The following is a 24497-nucleotide window of genomic DNA, read 5'->3' as shown; positions in this document are numbered from 1 at the left end:
TAATGTCGATGAAGATCCTCAGAGGTTCAAAGTATTGACATCATGCCAAGAGACATTGCCACCCGGAATTTCAATTATAAAAATTCTTGTCCCTGGAAATGATGAGAATGTAAATGTCTGCACGGCCGCACGTCATCATGATTTACAAGGTGTGTGCTATTCATTACCCGCCACTTTACTCCGAGGAAGCCAGGGTTACATGAAAGTCATGAACACCGGTGACAAGGACATCGTGTGGAAAGCTGGACAAGTTCTGACCCGAGCAGAACGGTGTGAGGAGCCTACTACAACCAGCCAGGTTAGTTGCAAAGCCATGCCATTATTTTCTAGTTTGCCTATTTTATCTCACATGCCTAGTTTGTGTAAAGTGTCCAGTTTGTCAGATAGGGATAAATCAATAAATATTTTAAATACTTTTGATAGTAGTGATAGCAATACTTGTATAGGCGGCGTATTATTAAACGATATAAAAATAGGGAATTTAAATGATAACCAACGTCATAATTTATTAAATATTTTATTTCAATATCGAGATAGTTTTCCAAGTAGTATTAAAGATCTCGGCTGTACTAAATTAATACAAATGAAGATAAGACTTAATCACAATCAGCCTATATATCGTCAACCGTATAGGCATTCCCTGAGTGAACGCGAAATAGTAAAATCTAAAGTAAAGGAGTTATTAGGCGCAGATATTATTAAAGAATCCGAATCTAATTATGCTTCCCCGGTAGTATTAGTGAAGAAAAAGAATGGAGATAGTAGGTTATATATAGATTATCGTGCGCTCAATGCTGCAACAATAAAAGATAAATATCCGTTACCTAATATCGAAGATCACATATCTAAGCTAGCCGGTAAAAAATATTATACATGTTTAGACATGGCACAGGGATACCATCAATTAATGTTAGCCCCGGAAGACACTTATAAAACTGCTTTTATTTGCCAAGAGGGACAATTCGAGTATTTAAGAGTTCCTTTTGGTTTAGCCAATTCACCATCCGTATTCATGCGTTTAATTAATAAAATAGTAAACTCAATTCAGAATATGTTATCTCACAGTGACAGTTCCGCAAATGAGATTTTAGCATTTTTAGATGATATTTTACTACCCTCGGTTGACATTAAATCTGGATTAAAAATGTTGAAGATTGTTTTATCTAAGTTTCAATTGGAAAATCTTAAATTAAATATGAAAAAATGTGCATTTTTACAAGACAAAGTGACGTATTTAGGACATGAAATTTCTGAGGATGGAGTCAGACCATCAGAGTCGAAATTAACCGCAGTTTCTCAGTTTCCGGTGCCTAAAACCGTTCACGAAATACGGCAATTTATAGGCCTTTGCAGTTATTTTAGGAAATTTATTTATAAATTTGCACAAATAGCCCGCCTGTTAACCGATCTTACAAAAAAAAATATGCCCTGGGTATGGAATACAGAGCAATCTAGTAGTTTTGAAAAATTAAAAATGTGTTTGTGTTCTAAGCCTGTATTAGCACTTTATGATCCCTCACTTCATACAGAAATACATACAGACGCGTGTAAAGTTGGAATCAAAATATCAAATCAAAATCAAATATATTTATTCATATCAACTTAAATGTTACAAATTGCCTCTTGAGTTAAGAGGAGTGCGTTGGTGGCCGTACTAGTATAAACTGTGTCACAGCCACCAGCGTCTTTGCCCCTTTACAATTTTTAATGACGTTTTAGACATTTGAAGCATTCATTATCAGTTAAATATTATAAATATAAAGTGTATAAACATAAAGTGGAAAACAAGAAACACTATATAATCTTTCAAAATCGTCAAAACAAAAAAAAGAAAAAACTAACTAGACTTATAAAATTATTAATCAATGAACAAAGCGTAATTATCACGTCGAGTATGTGTGAGTATGTGGATGTGTGAGTATGTGTATGTGTGAGTATATGTATGTGTGATTATTCGTATGAGAGAGTATGTGATTCGTATTCGTGTGTGAGTATGTTTATGTATGTGTGTGTGTATGTTTACTTTTAGATATGTAAGTGTGTATTTATTTAGTTGAGAAGAAAATTCTCAGTTTCAATGTAGGACAGTTTGTGAATCCAAGTTCTAATTATTTTTTTGCATTTAATAAAAGGTAGTGGATATATATATTTATGTTTATTAATTTTATTATAAATGTGGTCGCTGATAATGTAAAAGTGTGTGCGAGCAGACCTCGTTCTGGAATACAAAGTTTCACAGTCCCTGGACTTATTACGGTTGCAATTAGGCCTGAAAACAATACTTTTATGCTTGCGGAGTATTACCAACATTATAAAGAGCTTCCTGACTGATAGAACAGAGGTGTCACGGTAGAGTAGATCGGTACTGTAACGCCTAGGTTTCCGTAGCATAACTTTCAGTATGGCTCTTTGTGCGCGTTCTAAGGAAAGTATTGTGTTTTTGCTGGCGCCCCCCCAAACAACGATGCAATAGCTTAGAAGACTTTGAATGAGAGCATAATATACTGTGAGTAGGATGTCAGAATCACACGAGTTTCTTAATTTTTTAAATACCGGAATTTTTTAAATACCGGAATAGCAGGTATATTACTACAAAAACAATTGGATAACTCGTTACGTCCCGTTATGTATTTTAGCCGTGTAACCTCTCCCGAGGAAAGTATATATCATAGTTATGAGCTGGAAACACTAGCGGTGGTCGAGTCACTACGTAAATTTCGCGTGTATGTAGTAGGTCGGCATATTAAAGTAATAACCGATTGTACGGCTGTGCGTGCCACCCTCACAAAACGTGATGTGATACCACGTATCGCAAGATGGTGGTTATTAATCCAAGAGTACGATATTAGTGTCGAGTATAGGCCCGGGGAGCGTATGAAACACGTTGATGCACTGAGTAGAAATACAATTGATGCTATTAATATAAATCGTTTAGAAGTGTCAGACTGGTTTTATACCGTTCAGTCGCAAGATGATAAACTAAAAAATATTATTGAACAATTGAAAAGTGGTACCGCGAACATTAGTTTAACAAATGATTTTGTAATAGTAAATTCTAGACTGTATCGTAAAACGCTGAACGGAAATCGTCTTGTCGTTCCAGGACCGGCTAGGTGGAAAATAGTTCAAATACATCACGATGAAATAGGTCACGTCGGTTTGAAGCGTACAATGGATTTAATTAAAAAAGATTTTTGGTTCCCTAAAATGACAAAATTTATTCGAAAATATGTAACAGCTTGCTTACATTGTGCGTACGGTAAGGGTGAACACGGAAAGAAAGAAGGCATGTTGCATCCTATTCCTAAACCAAATGAACCTTTTAGAGTAATCCACGTTGATCATTTAGGACCGTTTTGTAGGACAAAAAAAGGTTACCAATATATGTTAGTTATAACGGATGCATTTACGAAATTTGTCATTGCGGAGCCAACTCGAACTGTAAATTCGGTCGAAACGGTCAAAAGACTTAAAAAAATGTTGGCTTTATTTGGTTATCCGGATAGAGTCGTAACTGATCACGGTAAAGCTTTCACGAGTAGAAATTTTAAAAAGTTTGTTACTGACAAACAATTTAAGCATACGTTAACCGCGATTGCCTCCGCGAGCAAACGGGCAAGTCGAGCGCACCAATAGAACAATCCTTAATGCATTGCGCGCGTCAGATCCTAGTGAAGCCGCTAGTAACTGGCCAAATTGCCTCCCAGATATCATCTGGGGCATAAACAATACTTTAAATGATACCACGGGTTTCAAGCCTTATGATTTAATGTTTTCACACAGTGGTAAGTCCAGGTGCGACGTATCGGTCTCAGATAGGGAACAAGAGCCGATACAGGCTAGGCGAACTAAAGCAAGACAACGTATAGTAAACGCTAGTGCGAGAATGAAATGTAACTTTGATAAACGTCGTAAAAATTGTCATGTGTACCGAAAGGGTGACTTAGTTCTCTGGAAGCAAGCTCCTACCAGTAGCGCTGCTAGGGTTAATTCAAAGTTAGACGACATCTATTCAGGGCCCTATATCGTGACTAGAGTTGTTGGCAATGACAGATATAGGATTAGAAGTATCAAGGGGTTAAGAGGGTATGAAAATTTCGTAGGGTTAGTGTCCGCCGATTCTATAAGGCCATACCGCAGTGTAGCTCCTATATCTGACAGTGCCAGCAGTTCTGATGACCAATTAGACACAGAAGATCTAATCGATTTACTTGAAAGTTAACCACATTATTGTGTTCCCATTGCGGGAGCAATTGTTACAGGATGGCCGATTGTAACGCTAAGCCGCTTATGTCAGCCATAGCCATGCCAGCCAGCCAGTCATGCCTGCCATAGAGCCGAGCCAGCCTATGCCGACATTGACAGTTGACGTTTTCATTGTCCGGAGAGTGGGGACAAGTGTTTAAATTAGCCGTGCAACGCATTTGAAGTTAATTCTAGTATTGTGTACGCTTGTAAGCCGAACCTCTGTTAAAGCTTATAACGAAATATATAGTGTTGATTCATCGCTGTGTATTTATTTCCCTTCTGTTTCAATAAATAAATAAAAATATTTTTTTATCATTGTAAAGATATTAGATGCCAGGCCAGGCCAGTCGGGGCGCAGGGGCACATACGTGCGACTGTAATACGATAGGTTGTGGATTGGATTCCTACTCGAGATAATGAAATCTTTAATATAATCTTTGCCTCACCCTGGTAACGAGTCAAACTACGGCGTTGAAATCCATCACTCATCACGCACCCCGGAATTAGGAGGTAAGTGGAAGTGTCTTAATGGAAACGAAGTGTCCCAAAACTAGGTTCCCAGTTCCCCCCTGCGTACTCTGCTCCGTGCGGGATGCAACGTGACGGTAAAATAAATTTAAAAAAAGATTTCTCTTAACACAATTTCATATATTCTAAATACATATTTATTTTTTAAAACACGATATTCGTTTCAGTATATGGGTCTATGGGGTGTTCTTCCTGGCATTAATCCCGGCTATTACCAGGGTCTGCCTTCCTACTTACCCTACTCCACTTTGCACGATCTTTTGCGTCCTCGGTGGTTAGACCATTGGCTCTCATGTCCTGCATCACGACATCCAACCAGCGCTTCCTTGGGCGTCCGGGAGGTCGCGCCCCAGGAACTAGTATAGCAAGGCACTTGCGTCCGACATAGTTCTTAGGCCGGCGCGTAACGTGGCCAAACCATCTCAAGCGACGCTCTTGGAGCTTATCCGCTACGTCACGGACCCCAAGACTACCTCGAATGAATGTGTTGCGTATGCGGTCAGACCGCGTTACGCCACACATCCACCTCAGCATCTTCATTTCCGTGACGTGAAGCTCCAGAGTGTGCCGAGATAGTGCTGGCCAACATTCGCTGCCGTATAAAAGAACCGGTCGGACGATGCTCTTGTATATCAGCCCCTTGAGCTTGGGCGGTATTCTGCGGTCGCAGACCACACCAGTGACCTCCCGCCATTTGGCCCAGGCAGCGCTTATCCGGCCATGGACATCGTGGTCGATGCCTCCAGACTCGTGCATAACGGATCCAAGGTACCTGAACTTCTCCGACTTAACGGCTGGCTCAGGACCTATAAGGATGGTGCTCGAATCCCGGCTCCCGCAGGCCATGTACTCTGTCTTCGACACATTTAGTTTAAGACCGCCGTTCTCAAGCGTACCCTTCCAGAGGTTCACTTTACGCTCCAGCGTCAGTCGGTTCTCGGCAATGAGTGCTATGTCGTCGGCATACATCATCAGCCATGGAGGCTGGTCCTGGATGTGAGCCGAGACAGTATCAAGCACTACATTGAACAAGAACGGACTAAGAGCCGAGCCCTGGTGAACCCCCACTGTAATCGGGAAGGGTCTAGTGTCGCCAACAGCAGTCATAACCATAGAAGCGGAATCGTGGTACATGCCTCTGATAATCTCAATATAGGCCTCAGGGATCCCTTTGGATCGCAATGCCCACCAGATACACTGACGAGGCACACAGTCAAAGGCCTTCTGCAGATCTAAAAAGGCCACGTGCAGAGCTCTCCTTTTTTCCCTGTATGCCTCCATCAAAGTTCTGAGGGCGAAAATGGCGTCCATGGTGCCCGATCCTGGCTGAAATCCATATTGAGACTCAGAGACAGTACACTCTCGGCGGAGCCTGAGGTCGATCATGCGCTCGAAGAGCTTCATGGTATGACTCATAAGCTTAATGCCCCTATAACTACTACAATCTTGAACACTGCCCCTTCCCTTGTAAATAGGGGTAATAAAGCTAAGCCGCCACTGATGCGGCATCTTACCAGTGTTCAAGATATGGTTAAAAAGGTCAGTAAGCATGAGCACACCAAGAGAGCCCAACGATTTCCACGCTTCGATCGGAATGTCGTCAGGTCCCACCGCTTTTCCGTTCTTCATGCGTCGAAGGCAATTACGTGTTTCGTCAAGGGTTATTGGGGCAATAAGTCCGAGGTTAGGCGGTGGGTCGTGATGAAGACTGCATGGATGTTGAGTATTCAGCAACTCCTGGAAGTAGCTTCTCCACCTCTCCTTCACAGAGTCATGATTACAGAGTAGCGTGCCCTGGGAATCTCTGACGCAAAGACATTTTGCGATATCTTGCGTCGCTTTATCCCGGGAACGTGCCAGTTTGTAAATGAGCTTCTGCCCCTCCACAGTTTCAAGTTTGTCATACAATGGTGACAAACTCTTACTGCGGGCTCTGGCTACAGTTCTTTTACTGGCACGTTTAGCTACTGTGTACTCCAGTCTGTCTTCAGGAGAGTTGGATTCCTGCCACTTCTTAAAGGCAGCCTTCTTTTCACGAGTCACCTCCTGCACTTCGTGATTCCACCACCATATCTCCCTGTCGATGACACGTCCTCCCCTAGAAAGGCCAAGAACTCGCCTGCCCGCCGCAATGATTGCCGACTGGGCCCGATCCCAAGCATCCTGAGCAGTCTCGGTGGTAGTCGAAAGATTATGACTTTTCACCTCTGCCAGGAAGTCGGTCTGCATCGGTCCATTCAGCAACCACCACTTGATCCGAGGGCTACGTTTCTCGGCTACTTTCTTCTTCGGAGTGACGTTAAAGTCCATGACAAGAAGACGATGTTGGGCCGTTAGGCTTTCGCCTGGAATGACCTTACAGTTAGTTACCCTGCCCATATGACACCGTCTGGTCATTTAGTAGTCAATTTGAGTTGTGTGGGACCCGCTCTTATACGTGATAAGGTGCTGAGGATTCTTTTGGAAGAACGTATTCACGATGGCCAGATCAGACGCAATACAGGTTCTCAGAATATTTTCTCCCTCTGCATTGCGAAGACCGTGCCCAAAACCCCCGTGAACACGTTCATACGGCTCAGCAGCCTTACCAACGTGACCGTTCAAGTCCCCCCCAACTAACACCACTTCGGTAGACGGTATAGCAAGTAGAACCTCTTCTTCATATTGCTCTTCTTCATATTGCTCCCAAAATGTCTCCCTTTCGGCCGCGCTACATCCCGCCTGGGGAGCATAGGCACTGATTAAGTTTGTGGTAACGCCCTCAATCAGTACCCTCACCCGCATCAAGCGGTCGGAGCGACGGTCAACTTTAAGGAGCCCATTCTGAAGCTCTTCAGAAAGCACTACCGCCACACCGTTTCTACCTAACGGTGACCCAGTGTATATAAGCCGGTAACCCTGTCCGATGTTACGGGACTTATTGCCCTTCCAGCGTGTTTCCTGGAGGAAAGCACACTGGACCCGACGTCTCATGAGTACATCTGCGAGTTCCCTGCATCGTCCGGTCAGAGAGCCAATATTCCACGTTGCAAAGCGGAGTTTCCTTCTGGGTACTAGCGTCTTTAGCCGTGCTCGTACATGACACGGTAGCCCTTGCCCACTTGTCGCAGGTGTAGGGCGATGTGCCTGCGCGTCGTTTTGCGGCGACGCCCTAACCGTACCCAGTCTGTTGTTTTGTCGGTCCATATAAGTGGCGGTTGGCGGTTTTTAAATGGAGCGACTGCCGTCTGACCTCCAAAACCCCTTTGTGGGGAAAAACCGAGGAAGGGAGAGGAAAATAGAAGGGGTAGGATAGGTAGAAGGAGGGAGCTAAGGGAAGGAGGGGGGGAGTTAGGACACCATTCTTACGGACTGGATGGTCGCGTACCCGTATGCCCACAAACAAATATCGGACAGATATTAGTCAGGACATCCTCTGGATAGAATCAGATAGGATCAGTATATGGGTCATTCTAGCGAAAATACGAAATTCATGTCCTAATTGATTTTTTCTAAGTGGTTATGAAATTTAAGCAATTATTATTATTTTGTTACTAAGTATGCAATAGTGCATACATAATACCTATAAGAATTTCTAGTAAACAAGATATCTGATATTTCTTTTCCCTATGTTAACATCAGATAAACATTCCCTCGCTATGTCCCAAACTCCAGATTCAAATACTCTATGGTCGCTAAATTGATACATTTCGCTAAATTTTATGTCAGACTTTTACTGATCGCTTAATATAAAGTGGTTTTCTTAAAATATTCATAATTACAAAAAAATAAGTAAAGGTAATTGAAACTTATGCTTTTGTTTTACTTTGTCCCAAAAACAATAATCATTCCTTCACACTTGTGTTCACAGCCCATTTTTTACGTGTTATTTGAATTACATTAACGCACTCATTTGTTTTTGATAGTTGGCAGTGCTGCTAATAATTTACTATAGTTAATTCATCTTGTGCATGCACATTGTTTCTATTAAGAAAAGATTTAGTTCATAATTTACTAAGTTACATTTCTGGCCGTCATTACATCACATGGTATAACAATAAGGTAATCAATTTTAACTAATTAACTAATCAACGTTAACGTTGGTTTTGGTAACTAATAACGTGACCGTAAAATGCAATAAGAAAGAATGCATTTTTATGTGCGTTTTTGGCAGTAATGTTTAATTTCGTCATTCCCTCACCGTCATTCCCTCATAATTATCTGTAGTGTGGAAATGATGCGAGGTGAGGGAATGATTATTTTAACCGTGCGCTTTGTAGGCTTTGTGTTTTTGGCTGTATTAACGCTAATTGGTCTTTGCTTTTTTCGTCTTGGAGCTTTATTAACATAAATATTGTAAAAAAAATCATTAATTAATGACACACAATTAAAATTTAAAAAGAAAGAGTATGATCGGAAACGTAAAGGAAAATGAAGAGTTATCTTATCAATTTAGAAAGACTTCGCGAAAGAGTAAGAAAAAAGGGCAAGTAAAACCTGAACCTGAAATGAGTTCAAGGGAAAAAAGACTAAAACGAAAGAGTTGGAAAAAAAATTGACAATCCGTATAGGATTGTTGACATATAGGAAAAAAAAGGTGTGCTGTGTAAGAATTCAAGTTCTTTATGGCGTTACTAGGCAACAAAGTACTCTTCATACAGGTGTACCTTATATATCGTCGCAATGGTGCTGTCAAAGTCCAGACTATTAGCTCTCTATCTAAAAATAACCGACACGATAATTTGAATGGCTTTAAAACTAAGATTTGAACATTCATATAATTCACATCTTGAGTGATAGTCCAGTTAATCAGTACAAGAACAAGTTAATTTTTCACATTGTATCTCGACATATAAATAATTTATTTCCGAGAACGAGATTATTTTCATGGTATTATTCGTAACCAGGCCATGGTAAATGTGCGCCCGATGGTGTGGGAGGAATTTTAAAAAGAACTGCCGATAGAGCTGTGGCTGAAGGCTTTGATACCGTGAATTTCATGAAACTCAAAAATATATATTACTCCTTAAAGATATCCTTCAATAATATTAATGTAAGTAACCACCACTGATATCGCAGGGATAGCAAATTTAGTAAGCCTCTCAAGAATCAATCTGCATTTCGTGGAACTCAAAAAAATCTCGAGTTCATAAATCTTTCGTGCAACGATTGCACTGGCAAGTGAAGTCATTATTATTAAATGTATTACTCGTCTTCTATGTTCTTCTAGAATAATTCTGCTATGTAAAATTCAAACCCAGAGTGCATCGGATAGTAAGCAATGTTCAAAAGATATCCCTGATGAAAATGTTATAGGAACAGATGCAGATTATAATATATAGATAATATAGGGATATTATCTATATATTATAATCTGGACCATGTTATTAATAATAATAAAAATAATAACACTCTATTGCACATTTGCAATTGGATTATACATTTGATTTACACAGCACATATTATAAGATCAATGTGCAATGGCGCTCTTATCGCTAAGAGTGATCTCTTAGAGGCAACCAACAATACAAGATCTATAAAAAAGGTGTAAAAAGTATTAATTGGGACGTTAAGACTTACCTATAGACATAGATGATATGGAGCATGGATGGACTAATTTCTTCAGTTTTTGAAGAAATCTTTGAAAGTGCATGTGACTAAAGGCTCTATAACTTGGAAATGGTCGACATTAACAGTTGAACAACTGTATAGTTGGAACGATATATTACAAAAGACTTAGCCTCCAACATTTATAAAAAGAGGATGCTACTTCGTAAGGGATAAGGGTGGATAAGAGTGATTAGCTGAGTTGATCATAGAAAGATTTTTGATATTTACATTTAATATTTTATCATTCTCTCTTATGTTTTTGAAACTGATTTTCATTGTTTAAGCGAGTTGCCCTTTTTATTTAATGTCAAGAATTGTACTTTTCCTTTCACTTTATTAGTTTGTAAGTAATTTTAAATAAATCAATAGTGCAATTCGCAATACTTAAAACGCTGTGGTTTTCAAATCAAAAGACAATATTTTGAGTACAAAAATTGACATTATTAGATTTGTGAGAAGAATTATTAAGTAAATGTTACTTTTTCTTTGTTATTTCAAGTATAATACGAGATTTCTTTTGTCATTAAACATGTCTTTTAGTACTTAATTGTCATAAATATAATAACACTCATTCCCTCACGTACCGCATCATTCCCTCATTTTATTTTTTTTTAATTTTTTTTAATTTTTTTACCCTCTTAATCCCCTGAAAACCCATTTATTTTGGGGACCACTATATCATTGATAATTAGTGACACTAGTACTATAAAATTCACAGAAAAGAATAGTTAAATATTGCAAATATTTTTCACAAATTTTTGAAACCCTAATTTTGTATTTTCGCTAGAATGACCCATAAACATTTCATAGTCAAACCCACTTGTGTTTTGGTACTTTAGCCACTGTATTGCTATTACAAATATTTTTTATAAATTGTGAAATTCAACTTTAAAAGATAGAAAAGCCGGTACAGTGTGAGTTGGATTCGCACATTGGGGGTCCTGTACCAATCTTATGTCAACGGGACTTAAGACAAACATAAATTTGCGGGTGAATGTACTCATTTTGTATGAAATAAACTGCAAATATATTTTTGTAATAAGTTGTTTTTAGATTAGTTTGATTTATAAGTAGTTTAAGTATGCGGCGTATTTGTTTGTACTTTTGTTGTGTCGATTTAGAAACATTTATTTGCTTTGCTTTAAGACATTGTATTGAATATTTGATATTAAGTTCGGTGCGCTATGTCCAATGCGTCCTTGAGAAAAAGACAGACAACAAAATAATCTTATAAGGGTTCTGTACCCAAAGGGTAAAACGGGACTGTTGCTAAGACTAATTCGTCCATCTGTCACCAGGCACTATGAACAGACAAACAAACATTAAGAAACGTCTAAAAGTACAATAAACATGAGCTCCCATAAACCAAAAGTGATCTCTTTGCTAGTTTTTAATAGATAACTGTACGGAACAGTCCGCGCGGGAGTCCCACTCGCTCTCCGCCGTTATTTTTAAGGCAAAAGAATAATATATATATACACTAGTATATTCCACTATTCTATAACAATAAAACGAACACTCCCCATCATTGTTGACTGCGTTACTATATTACCGCGCATATGGCGTTTCATCAAATAGATACCTATTGGTACTTGGTGGAGCCAACTTGTTACACAACGAATACACAACGAGGATAAATCACATAAAATTAATGATTTCTCCATTATAATACATATTTATTACTTACCGTATATAAACAATATGTTATATAAATTTGAAGAAATATCATTATATTATACGTATTTATTGTTTTTATTACCTTTGATTGTGAATGCGATGGTCTTGGTTTATTTTTAATAACTTTGAAACTGATACCGTCAAATCCATAACCATCGCAATTCCAATCAGACGTCGTCCCGCCGCGCTACGACCTCAATCGTCAGTTACTGACGATGGGATGGGACTTGCAACATATTATTAAATATGTTGAACTAGGTAAGGTAGGTCTAACGTTTAATAGAACCACCTACCTACTTCTACGTAATGATACATAAATGCGCGCGTTTTTAAAACGATATTTTCTTAAAAACATAAAGTTTTAAAGAGAAGTTAGTGGTAAGACACTCCGTTCCATATTTTCCGCTGACTTCTGGAAGCATAGCGTGTCAAGTGGCGTAACTCAACGCTGCGCTTTGCCACAACCTGTCGCTTACAGTCACACGCCATGTGCCCACGTGTCTTACTTAACACTAAGTTCCTTCTTCCTGCCGTACTGCGTGAAAGATATACCGTTAATTTAAAAAAAGTAATATGTTTCAAATATTTTTATTACTCTTTCCCATACGAGGAGGCTATTAAAAAGGTTGAATGCGATAATATTCATAATTTAATCTGCCATTTTATTGCGGCCGCCATATTGGATTTACAAGGACATTGGACTATTAACTAGATAGTAGGGGGCTTTGCATGTTCGGGTTCAAACGCGGTGTTGTGTTTGCCATTCAACACGCAATGCTGGGGAACGGAAGTGTCTTAATCGGAACGTAGTGTCTCAATACTGGGTAACCTACCCTCTGCCTAAAGAGAAGAAGAAATAAATATAGTTTTTTTTTTTTTTTTATATCTTTATTTAAAGGACTGGTCACATAAAAGTAACATGTCGTCCTGTAATAACTACTATACATGCACCTTATCTATATTAAAACTTAAACTCTGACATTGAACATAAAAAAAAAAACCCAAAAACTAAACTAACTAAACAAAAGACAACAACTAAACATAAAAAAAAAAAAAAAAAACTATTACAATTCAACAATTCTCTTATCCAAACCTAAATTAACTAATTTATACAAGCTAATAGCAGCATTAGAACTAGGGTAAACTAACATACTATTACAAATACCAACGTTCATAGTGTCATCAACAAATGTAAGTTTCCTCAAAGATTCGTTCCGAGCACATTCCATCAACATATGATATACATCTTCTTTTTTTTCCCACATACCGTACACATTGGCGACGCAATTCCATTAATTGTAAAAGCAAAAAGATTGAGTGGAATGTGCCCAGACCGAATTCTAAAAGCTAGCACAAGAGTCTTTCTACTAAGATTACATGAATCAAACCAAGGAAAGCGAGAAGGCTCAGGACAGAAGGTTCTATACCAAACTCCTTTATCCCGCGATATCTCTCCATAATGCTGCACCCACATTTTACGCACATGAACTCTCAAAACCGGAAGCAAATCATTAAAAAATGGCGCTATGCTAAGGGGCACTCCGTCATATGCAGCCTCCCTTGCAAGGTTGTCCACGATTTCATTGCCTGCAATTCCTACATGGGACGGAATCCACTGAAGTATCACGTGTTTATTTACTTGTTTCAACTTCTGAATTATTTTCAAAATATTATAAGCTATCGGTGTGCCTCGAAAATTCGAGGTGCACCGAGCTACATGTTGAAGCGCACTTCTAGCATCAGTCAAAATAACAATTTTGTTGTGACCTATTGTACTAATTGTTAGCGGTAGTATTCATTATGAGTTTATAGTAAAAATGTGAATATGATTAATTAGAATGAAACGAAATGTGTAAGTTGTGTATTTAAATAAAGAGAAGTTGTTATGATGTTATTATGACTGAAGATAAAAATATAAATGAAGTACTTTTATTAATATATAATTTTAAAATAAATATTGTCAAAATGATTTAGTAATTTGACTTCAATTAAATATATTTTGATAGTGATTGTACATTATATTGTTATAACTATAGGAAGTTACTATGTTATGTTATGTTATAAATGATGGCAGCACTGAAACTATCTTTATTGTGAATTATGAATATGAGATACATCCGGTAAGCTTAGTTTTGGAGGGAAATTGTAACCTATAAAAACACCCCAAAAACAGAAATGAGCACAGTCTTCCCGACGTTGTAATACTGCCAGCAAGCTCTAAGCAAACGTTATTAAGTGATAGTTTAAGTGCTGAGTGTTTAAGTGTCAGTCCTAAGTAGAAAGTGTTCATAATAAAGCGATTTAAAAAGTGAAGGTTTATAATTGATCTACCCAGTGAATAGATGTCTCTTTCATAATATAGGAAAGTGCATATGCTATGGCAAACAACTCAATGTACATAATGGAAACACTAGTTTCAATTTTAAATTTGAAACATTTTTTCTGCTGTTGGTCTAAAATAGCTGCCCCCAAACCATTAACTCCTTTGGATCCATCTGTATAAATTTTGTAATAATCCTGGTATTTGGTGTTGATCAGTTCTAAGCACTTATATTTGCAGCTATTAAGTTCTACATATTTTTTTGATTCAATAATGCCATCAATGAAGCAGAATATATTATTTTCCAAATTTATATTTTGTACCCACGTATCAAGACTAAACATATCTAATTTGTTTGAAGAATGAATAGGTAAAGATTTGAAAAGGTTATAAATATCCACTAGTATAGGCTTCTTTTTAACCTTCCAATATCCATTACGAATACATTGAGAATATAACTGATTAACTAACTCAACATTTCTATTATTACGTAATGCCAGACTTCTAAGCCAAAATTTCCCTCCTAAAAATAACCTTCGAAGAGAGAGTGGATGTAAATAAAGTTCACTTTCCATGACATGCAAAGGAGTCGTTTTGATGAAGCCACCAATAATACGCATACTTTGATTTTGAATTTTGTCAATTTTATATAAATTTATTTTAGAGCTATTGTCGTACAGAAAACAGGCATAGTCTATCCGATCATAGGATCATAGGCATAGGCTCCGAATCATAGAAACATACAATCTTCTTAAGTGCTTAGGATGAAGGCCCCAAACTGAACCTGCCAAAATTTTGAAAATTTATTTATTTATTTATTTATATTTTAGGGAAACACACAGAATACAAAATACACAAACATTACAAATATAAAAGATGACACACAATCCAATTAAGTTTCCACATACAATTTATAGATACAAACAATGAACACAAGATAAAATATACTACAAAATTACATTAAGAAAAAAAAAATTCAATTTATTAATTCAATACATACACACACACACACACAAATATATATATATATATATATATATATATCAAATTAAATGAAATAATCCAATTTGCACTATACAAAATGAAATATACATAATTTATATAAATTAATCACAAGTACAGCAATTTATTAGAATTCTTTTTAAAACATTGACATCATTAATTTTGAAAATATCAATATTGGCAAACAATTTATCATAGCTGGTGCAGGCTCTATTGACAAAGATATTTTGTGCATGCTGGCTTCTAGTAACGGATGTATTAAATAGTAATGGATTACGCACAGATCTTCGCGGGCATCTGAAATTAATGCAGCTCAAAAGAAACGGGGAGTTCATATGATTTTTAATTATCTTAAATAATAAAAGTTGGTCTCTAATTAATCTTCTATTGGCGAGTGATAACATCTTAAAACAATCGTTAGCCTCATTTAAGGTTTGTTTTTTAAAAAGTACAAATTTAATGAATTTATTTTGAACAGATTCTAACCGGTTAATATATGTTTTATAGTGTGGGTTCCAAACAGTAGAACCGTATTCAAGAATAGGTCTAACAAAAGAATTGTACAAAAGTATCAGAGTGCTTGTTTTTTTGAAATCTTTGGAAATTCTAAAGATAAAGCCAAGCATGCGATATGCTTTAGCTGTCGTTCTGTTGATATGTAAATTAAAGTTAAGTTTATTATCTAGATGTATACCCAGGTCCCTAACCTCAGACACTCGAATTAGCTGAGTACCGTCAAGACGATAGTCAAATGCAAAAGGATAGCGTTTACGAGTGAACGAGATGACATTACATTTATTAATATTTAAAAATAAAGAATTTTTCTTACAATATAAGCTTAGCATATTAAGATCTTCCTGTAAAAGTAAGCAATCAGATATAGACGAGATCCTTCTACAAATTTTCATATCGTCTGCGTATAGAAGAACAGATGAACATTTAACTATGTGGATGACATCATTTATGTATAAATTAAACAGTAGGGGACCAAGATGAGATCCCTGGGGAACACCTGAGGTAACAGGAACGAAAGACGAGCAATGACCCTTGACCGTAACTGCTTGACTACGATTTTGGAGATACGAACATAGCCACCTCAGTAGATCACCATGTATACCGACTTCCTTTAGTTTGTATATAAGGATAGAATGAGAAATTTTATCAAAGGCTTTGGAGAAGTCGGTATACACGACATCCACCTGTGAACTTTCATCCATAGATGAAGACACTCGATGCACCAGTTCACAGAGATTAGACTCCGTTGACTTATGGGTCACAAACCCATGCTGTTGCTCTATTACAACTGTACGTAATAAAGGAAAAATGGAATCATATATAATCTTTTCGAACATTTTTGCTATGACACACAGCTTAGAGATTGGTCTGTAATTTTGTATATTATGTCTATCACCGGACTTGAACACTGGTACTACATAGGAGCGCTTCCAAATAGATGGCATCACACCAGTAAAAAACGATTTGTTAAATAGTAAGTAAATAGGATATGCTAAAGTTTTAGAACAAGATTTTAAGCATAAGGGAGGTAGACTATCAGGGCCACAGCCTTTATTAACATCGAGGTCTTTTAAGTACTTCTCAACTTTATTTTGTGTTATTATTACAGAATTAATACTTATGTTTGAACCTGTTGAGACAAAGTCATCAGCCACGCCGCAAGAAGAAGAAGGTTGATAGACTGAATTGAAATATTTGCTAAAAAGGTGACAAATATCTTCACCTCCAGCAGCAACAACATCATTATAGAACATGGTATCAGGGAAACAATTAGATGTTATCTTTGATTTAACAAATTTCCAAAAATATTTACTGTTTCTTTTAATTTGAATTTCAGCTTTATAAATGTAATTCTCATAACAAACGATTTGAGTATTCTTTTGTCTATTGCGTAATAAGCTGAAAGAATCATAATCCACGAGTCTATTGTATATTTTCCATTTTTTATGATATCTAAGTTTTTCTGCAATAATTTTCTTTAAAGAATTAGAATACCAAAACGGATAGCGATATCCACAGACGGTTTTATTGGGTATCATATTACAGATAATTTCATTTATGGTTCCATAAAATAGGTCTACTGCATTTGTAATGTCAGTCTCATCAAGCAAATCCAACCAATCCAACTCAGCTAAAACTTTATTAATTTCGATATAGTCTGCAATATGAAACATACGCACAGTACGAGAGGGAATAGAAATTTTACGAGATGTGTAATCGATCTTAGGAGAAATGCTTAAAGTAGGATGGTGTGTGTCTTCGGGTACCAAAGGATCGTTACACCTGGTTACCGAACATTCACAATTTCCAATCACTAGATCAAGGTATCTATTATTAATGTTGCATATAGTGTTATATTGTTCAAAATTATTAAAGTTAAGAAAATGGTAAATGGAGTCCACGAAAATGTCATTAGTAGCAAAATTTTGGAGATTCATTCTATTGTCAAAATACTTCCAATTAGCATTTGAGATGTTAAAATCTCCAACTATTAAAAAATAATCGTTAGGGTAGTACACGATATCCGAAGATACCAACTCATAAAATTCACACAGTGATTCATAATGGTATTTTCCATGAGGAAAATAACAACAATAAAGATGCAATAACCTCGACGAAGGAGATAAATGAAGCGAAACGGAGACTCTCACTACTTCAGCTACCGAATTTGATAATTTGACTGTTGACGATGAGTTAACATGTAGATGTGACCGAACTGCAATTAAGACACCTCCACCAAGTGTGTCTCCACGTGAAGCGTAATCACGATCATTTCTGTAAATGGCATAGCGGGCATCGAAAAATTCGTAGTCCAATATGGAATCATTTAACCACGTTTCACTGAGACAAACTATGTCACAGTCAATGTTTATAAGATTTCTATAAAATATATTAGTCTTAGATCGAAGTCCTCTGACATTTTGATATAAAATACTAAGATCATTAGCCATGTAGAATGATATAGATTAAATTACACACTAAACCATCATAAAAGATTAATATTAACCGTCTAACTTCATAACTGAATAAAAAGTTATAATTTTTTATAAACATTACATTAAAGAACAAGTTGTAATGTACCCATATTACAAACCAATACCAGATGTGAAATAAAAATGTATTAATTCTTTTTATAAAAGCCAAAGCTGCAAAAAATATCTCGTCTAAGTGAAAGCTGAGCCAATAATAACTATTTTTCTTTAAAAAACGTATATGAAACAAAAATTCGAGTAAAAAGCCAAATTCAATAAATAAAAAATCAAGGCATACAACGTTATATAAAAATAAAATATTAAACAAATTGCGATGGCACTTAAGCGATTTTTTTTAAATCAATTGAATTAATAATATGTAAGACAGGACTAGTATTATTCCGACGCACCATGATGCTACAATTTTTTACCCACACATATTTATAAAACTTTTCTTTTGCAGTTTTTTTTGCCATTTGAAGCAATAGTTTATTAGAGCTCGTCAGATGATCATTGAAGTAAATACTAGTATTATTATTAGACATAAACCCTATATCATGACACTTTAGTTTAAGTTTCCTGATCCGCGAGAGGAACTCATCTTTCTTCCAACGGCAGAGAAATTTTACAATTATAGGTTTATTCTTTTTAACACTTTTATCTTTAGCTGCAACTCTTGTTACGAAATCAATGTCCGTATTGATATTGAGATTAAAATCTGCTTTGTCAGCAATGCTCTGAATAATCGTGTTGAGAATTTCATTCTTTTTTTCGGGAATTCCATATATTTCGACGTTAGATCTTCGGGACCACTGTTCTCTATTATTATTTTCAATTTCAACGGCATCCATTTTAGATTTAAAGGAATTTAAATCCGAGCATTGCGCAGAGAAGTGCTTAATTTCAGATTCACAGTTGTCAACTCTCTTATTTAATTCCTCAAATTTATTATTAACAAAATCCAAGCTATCTTTAATACCAGATACCTCTTCACGAACACAACGTCGTCGTCGTTAAGTAAGGGAGCAATAGATGATTTAATTTCAGTTCTCAAAATAGAAATTTCCGACGTTATTATAAACCTCACTTGATCCAGGAAGGAAGTATCTTCAGATTGACAGGACGAGTCCATTTCACAGGTTGAGGCTCCTCGACGTAAATTAATATTCTCACTACACTTTGACCTTGACATATGACCTCGGATAGGCGTGTTGTCATTGTTGATTTGCTTGGGCAAGGCGAGTTTGCAATGGGGGCAAATCCAGTTAATTACATCTTGTATTGCTGACTTTTTAGTACTTGCTGCATTTAAACAACTATAATGGAACATAAGTCCACATTTGCTGCATGAAATTCCTTCTGCCGCACCTCCAGCCATAGATTTACAGCAAGCATACTTCATTTTGTTTTTTGATTATAAAAAGCAAAAGAGGAAAACCAAGCCGAGGCCAAGCAACGTTTATTTCGTTCGATAAAATAGCGAATCACTCAAAGCTGTGTGCGACACCAGTAACGAGGACCGGTTTTATTGACCGGCAGCGTAACGACTCGTATGCACTCAAAGTCATTCAATGTCACTGATTATAAACTTGCAACTATTACTGACAAAAGACAAATACACTGATGTGGAGGATTAATCCGCACGTAATTGTCTTAATACAATGTTAGAAGAACTTTATATAAGTAAATGCCTTAAATTCAACTAAGAAAGTCACTGTTTGTAACTATTAAATACGGACACAAACAATATGGCATCTGCTCACTATGGAAGTACAGACGCGACAATCAAACATCTTTCTGATTTGAGTAAAATTTCATTAACATGTCTAGTCCATTTAAGACCTCTATCCAACCAAAGACCTAAATACCTTACACATTCGACTACTTGCAACTGATTTCCTTTCAACTCTAAATTAAGATTTACCGGATTTTTATTCTTTCCTTTTCTAAAAATGCAGACTTTAGTCTTTTTATTAGATATATTCAGACCTAAAGATTCTATTAAATTACTAAATTTGTCTAAAGCTAATTGTAATTTTGATGAACACTCCTCCAAAGACTTGTAAGAACAATACAAAACAAAATCATCAGCATACTGAGAGATCCAAACATTATCTATCTCTTGACATATAATCATCGTGACCACATTAAATAGCAACGGAGACAAAGGATCTCCTTGAGCAAGCCCACGATCTGCATTTCTTGAAATAGTACTATTATTAGAATAACGTATACTCAATTCTCTTGATTTCATAAATTCCCAGAGATAAGAACAGATTTTTGACCCAACACCAAGACTATCCAATTTTGCCAATAAAATTGTGATGTCAACATTATTGTACGCGTTCTCAATATCCACAAAACATCCCACAGTAAACAAATTGTTCCCAAATCCTAATTGTATTTGAGAAACCAAGCTAGTCAGACTATCCAGACATGAGTGGCCTCTTCTAAAACCTATAGTATTCCTAGAAAAACAGTCTGACTTTTCGAAAAACCATTCTAAGCGATTTTTTAACATTGTATGAAAAATTTTACACGGACACGATAAAAGAGCAATAGGTCTTACATCCAGGGATGTCTGTCGTCCAGGCTTAGGAATAGGTACTATAGAAGTCTTCCTCCACTGAACTGGGACATATCCAGAAGAAAGAAACATGTTATAAATTTTAATCAAAACCTGTTTCCCATTCAGAGGAAGGTGTTTAATCATAGAAAAAGAAATAGAATCCTCCCCAGGAGCAGTATCTTTATCTTTTATAGCTCTATTTAATTCATGTAAGGAAAATAAACCTTCGAGAGAAGGGTTATTGGAATTAAATGACGGACAACTTGGTAAAACATAGTCTGGAGTTAAACTACACAAAAGACTTTCAGCAGAGGCGTTATCAATATTAATTTTTGGTAAGCGATATCCTTTCAACCATCGCATTCGACGACACATTTCGCCCAGAGACAAAACTTCGTTTATACTATCGCAAAACTTTCTCCAAGCTTCTCTCTTAGCATTGCGGATAATTCTTCGTGCAGCAGAAATTTTGGATTGAAGAATACATAAATTATGAGGCGTAGGATTTTTCCTAAAAATAGCTAATGCAAGTCTCCGTTCTGCTATAGATCGAGATATGTCTACAGTCCAATATGGCTTAGGAACAAATTTTTTAAGTCGCATCGGGTCCTGACATATATTTACTAAAGGTATATATAAATTAGCAGCGGATTCAATAATATCGATGAATTGATTATATGCATCCTGAGGGCTAACTGCCAATATCAAGTGAGAAAAAACATGATGAAGAAAATTTTTATACTCATTCCAATTAGCTTTTTTAAAATTCCTCTTTTTGAGGAAAGTAGGACTATGATTATATTCATTATACAAGGAATGCTTTATGATAAGATGATCACTCCCGAGCGATTCATTTGAAACTTTCCAAGAAAATTTTAATGATATGTCACTTGTTGCAAATGTGATATCAGGAGATGACTTTTGAAGATTGCTATTAACCAATTTCATTCTTGTAGGAGAACCGTCATTTAGAGATACGTAATTTTTCTCTAACATTACATCAAAAATCTGGCAACCCCTAGTGTCGGTCTTGTAAGATCAGTTACTATGATGAGCGTTAAAATCTCCAGCAATCAGAGTTTTATTATTAAAACAACTAAAAATGTAATCCCAGTCACTATCTGTAGTTCGCACAGATGATGGACAATAAACAGCGATAATGTTTTCAATTGAGAAGCAATTTAATAATTTTAGATGTAAAAGTTCGATTCCAGGATTTGAGCTACATATAAAAGAATCTATATATTTAATAGAAGAGTGTACCAAAATTGCTACTCCACCATATCCATCGTTTCTATCTTTGCGTATCGTATTATAGCCAGAAATTCTAATGACAATATTAGGATTTAGCCAAGTTTCACATAATATTGCGATATGTACTTTCTCTTGACAGAGAAATAGCTCTAACTCAGATAACTTTGGGCATATACTTTGACAATTCCATTGAATAATATTAACAGAACGGACAAAATCACTATCCATTTTGAAATAAATTTATAAAGTTAGACCACTGTGGTATATATTCTACAATTGAGTCAATAAGCCAGTTGTAAATAACCTTTCCACACAATTTGAGTTTTTTTAAAAAATTAATTTTTCTCATGAATATAATGTCCTTGATTTTTTTTAACAACTGGTGAACATCAAATTTATTAAATTTTTCTCTTTCTTGGCCATTGATTTCATCGCGTGCCGGCATTTCTAAATCAATATCAGAGTCAAGTTCTACGGAAGAATCTTCATCCGATTGGACTCTTCCTTTATTTTCTTTGGGAGTTTTCCTCGCTTTCTTTATAGTCGAATTAGTGGGATTTAAATTAACGTCTTTTGTTTTATATACTTCAGCTGTAGTTTTTAACACTTCCGCGTACGTTGTACCAGTATTAGAGTAAGTTCTTCCAAATACATTATCATTAATATATTCCTCTTGACGCACTTCATACTGAGGAGAAGGCTGTACATAAATTGTAAGAGCTTTTTTATAAGTACAATTATAATCGGCCATCAATTCCCTTATTCTCCTTTCCTTTTTATAATGAGGACAAATCTTCGCTAAAGCCATGTGCTGACCTTTACAATTCACACATCTAAATTTTGTAGTTTCGCAATTATTATGAAATTGCCCACACTTAGGACATATGATCTTATTTCTTGAACATTCTTTATAATTATGACCAAAGCGCCAGCACTTAGAGCATTGCGTAACGGGAAAAACAAATGGATCTACTTTTATTCGAGTTCCAAACGTATATATGTATGGTGGCAAGGACGACCCCTTAAAACATATCCTTACACATTCACTATCCTCAAATCCACCATTGTCGTAGTTGCGGCGTTTTAAACGTTTCACATTTAAGATTTGAATAGGGCTTTCTAAATCTTCTAAAATATCCGATTCATCTATTCCTATATCAATATTTCTGATGACTCCATAAGAGGCACCAACTTCATAAGTTTTTTGGCATCTATACTCTATATCAATAAAAAATCTGCACTGCATCAACTTCTCTGCGCTTTCGCTATTACTGAACTTTAACATTACTTTAAAGGCATTAATATATTTCACTTCAATAATATCTAAAATATTCTCCTGCTTGAGTATACGGGCTAGTCCTAATTGTTTAGGTAACTTCTCATTCTTCGATGTCATACTTATTTCGACTTCGTCCTTCGGTATTCTAACCATATCATCTGTGGATGCACTGCGCACTATCACTTTTCCTCTTCTCCCAATTTCTGCCCAAACTTCTTCCTCATCTGGCACTCGACTTCTCTTCTTTGCTCGGCTACTTTCCATTTGTCCACAAAAAATTGAACTATTGTCGACACGGTTATTTACAGTTATCTCATCCAACAAAACATCCACTTCATCCCCTTGGTCTACGTGTAACGAATGAACACTATCCATAGCCACAAAGTAAATGAAACATCGCAATCTATAAAGTAACAAATACGCGTACGCTTAGACAGAACCGGTTCCAAACGACCGTCAACAACAAGCGAACGTAAGCCACTGTGAAATAAATATAGTTGTAATTCAAGAAAGCGTGACGGTAGTCGGTTCAAATGTACGTACAAAATGTTTATATTATTGTATTTAAATGACGATTTACCGTGTTAGTTATTAGCTTGTAGGTAATCTGTAATATAATAATAGTAGCTTCGCAGCATTAGGTTACGCTAAGTCATTGAAAGTAATATTAGTTTCCACGGCACTCGGCTTCCTACAGCAGTCGTAGCGCAGGGGCACAAATGTATGACTGTAAACCCGGTTCGACCCGTTCTGGGTTCGATTCCCACTCGATAAAATGAAATATTTAATTAATATTTTCATTTCTTCGTTCTGTTGTTGGAGAAAAGCCACGCCAAAGCCATTCACCACGAAATGCCTCCAGAATTGCTCGAAAAGTGGGGAATGGAAAATGGAAGAACCCAATCTGATTAAGATTTTGATAATTGAAAGGTGACATTTGAATCGTAATGGCTGGCAGGGGTCGCCGTGAACAAGCCTTCCATCTTGGACCCCCAAGTGTCACGGTCAGAATGAAGAAGAACGTGCTCAGCTGCTTTGGGCACG

The 24497-nt window shown here is 36.4% G+C and overlaps 1 pseudogene; it reads right to left on the bottom strand.

Annotated features, from left to right (window-relative positions):
* Window positions 1-12976: 12976 nt before the first annotated feature.
* On the bottom strand, window positions 12977-21916 carry LOC146526473 (uncharacterized; annotated as a pseudogene).
* Window positions 21917-24497: the final 2581 nt, after the last annotated feature.

The sequence above is a fragment of the Heliconius melpomene genome, unplaced genomic scaffold (genome assembly GCF_056956725.1).
Source record: "Heliconius melpomene rosina isolate 202511_hmr_F unplaced genomic scaffold, ASM5695672v1 ptg000031l, whole genome shotgun sequence".
In the NCBI taxonomy this organism is placed as follows: domain Eukaryota; kingdom Metazoa; phylum Arthropoda; class Insecta; order Lepidoptera; family Nymphalidae; genus Heliconius; species Heliconius melpomene.
This window is presented reverse-complemented; position numbering and strand designations above follow the sequence as displayed.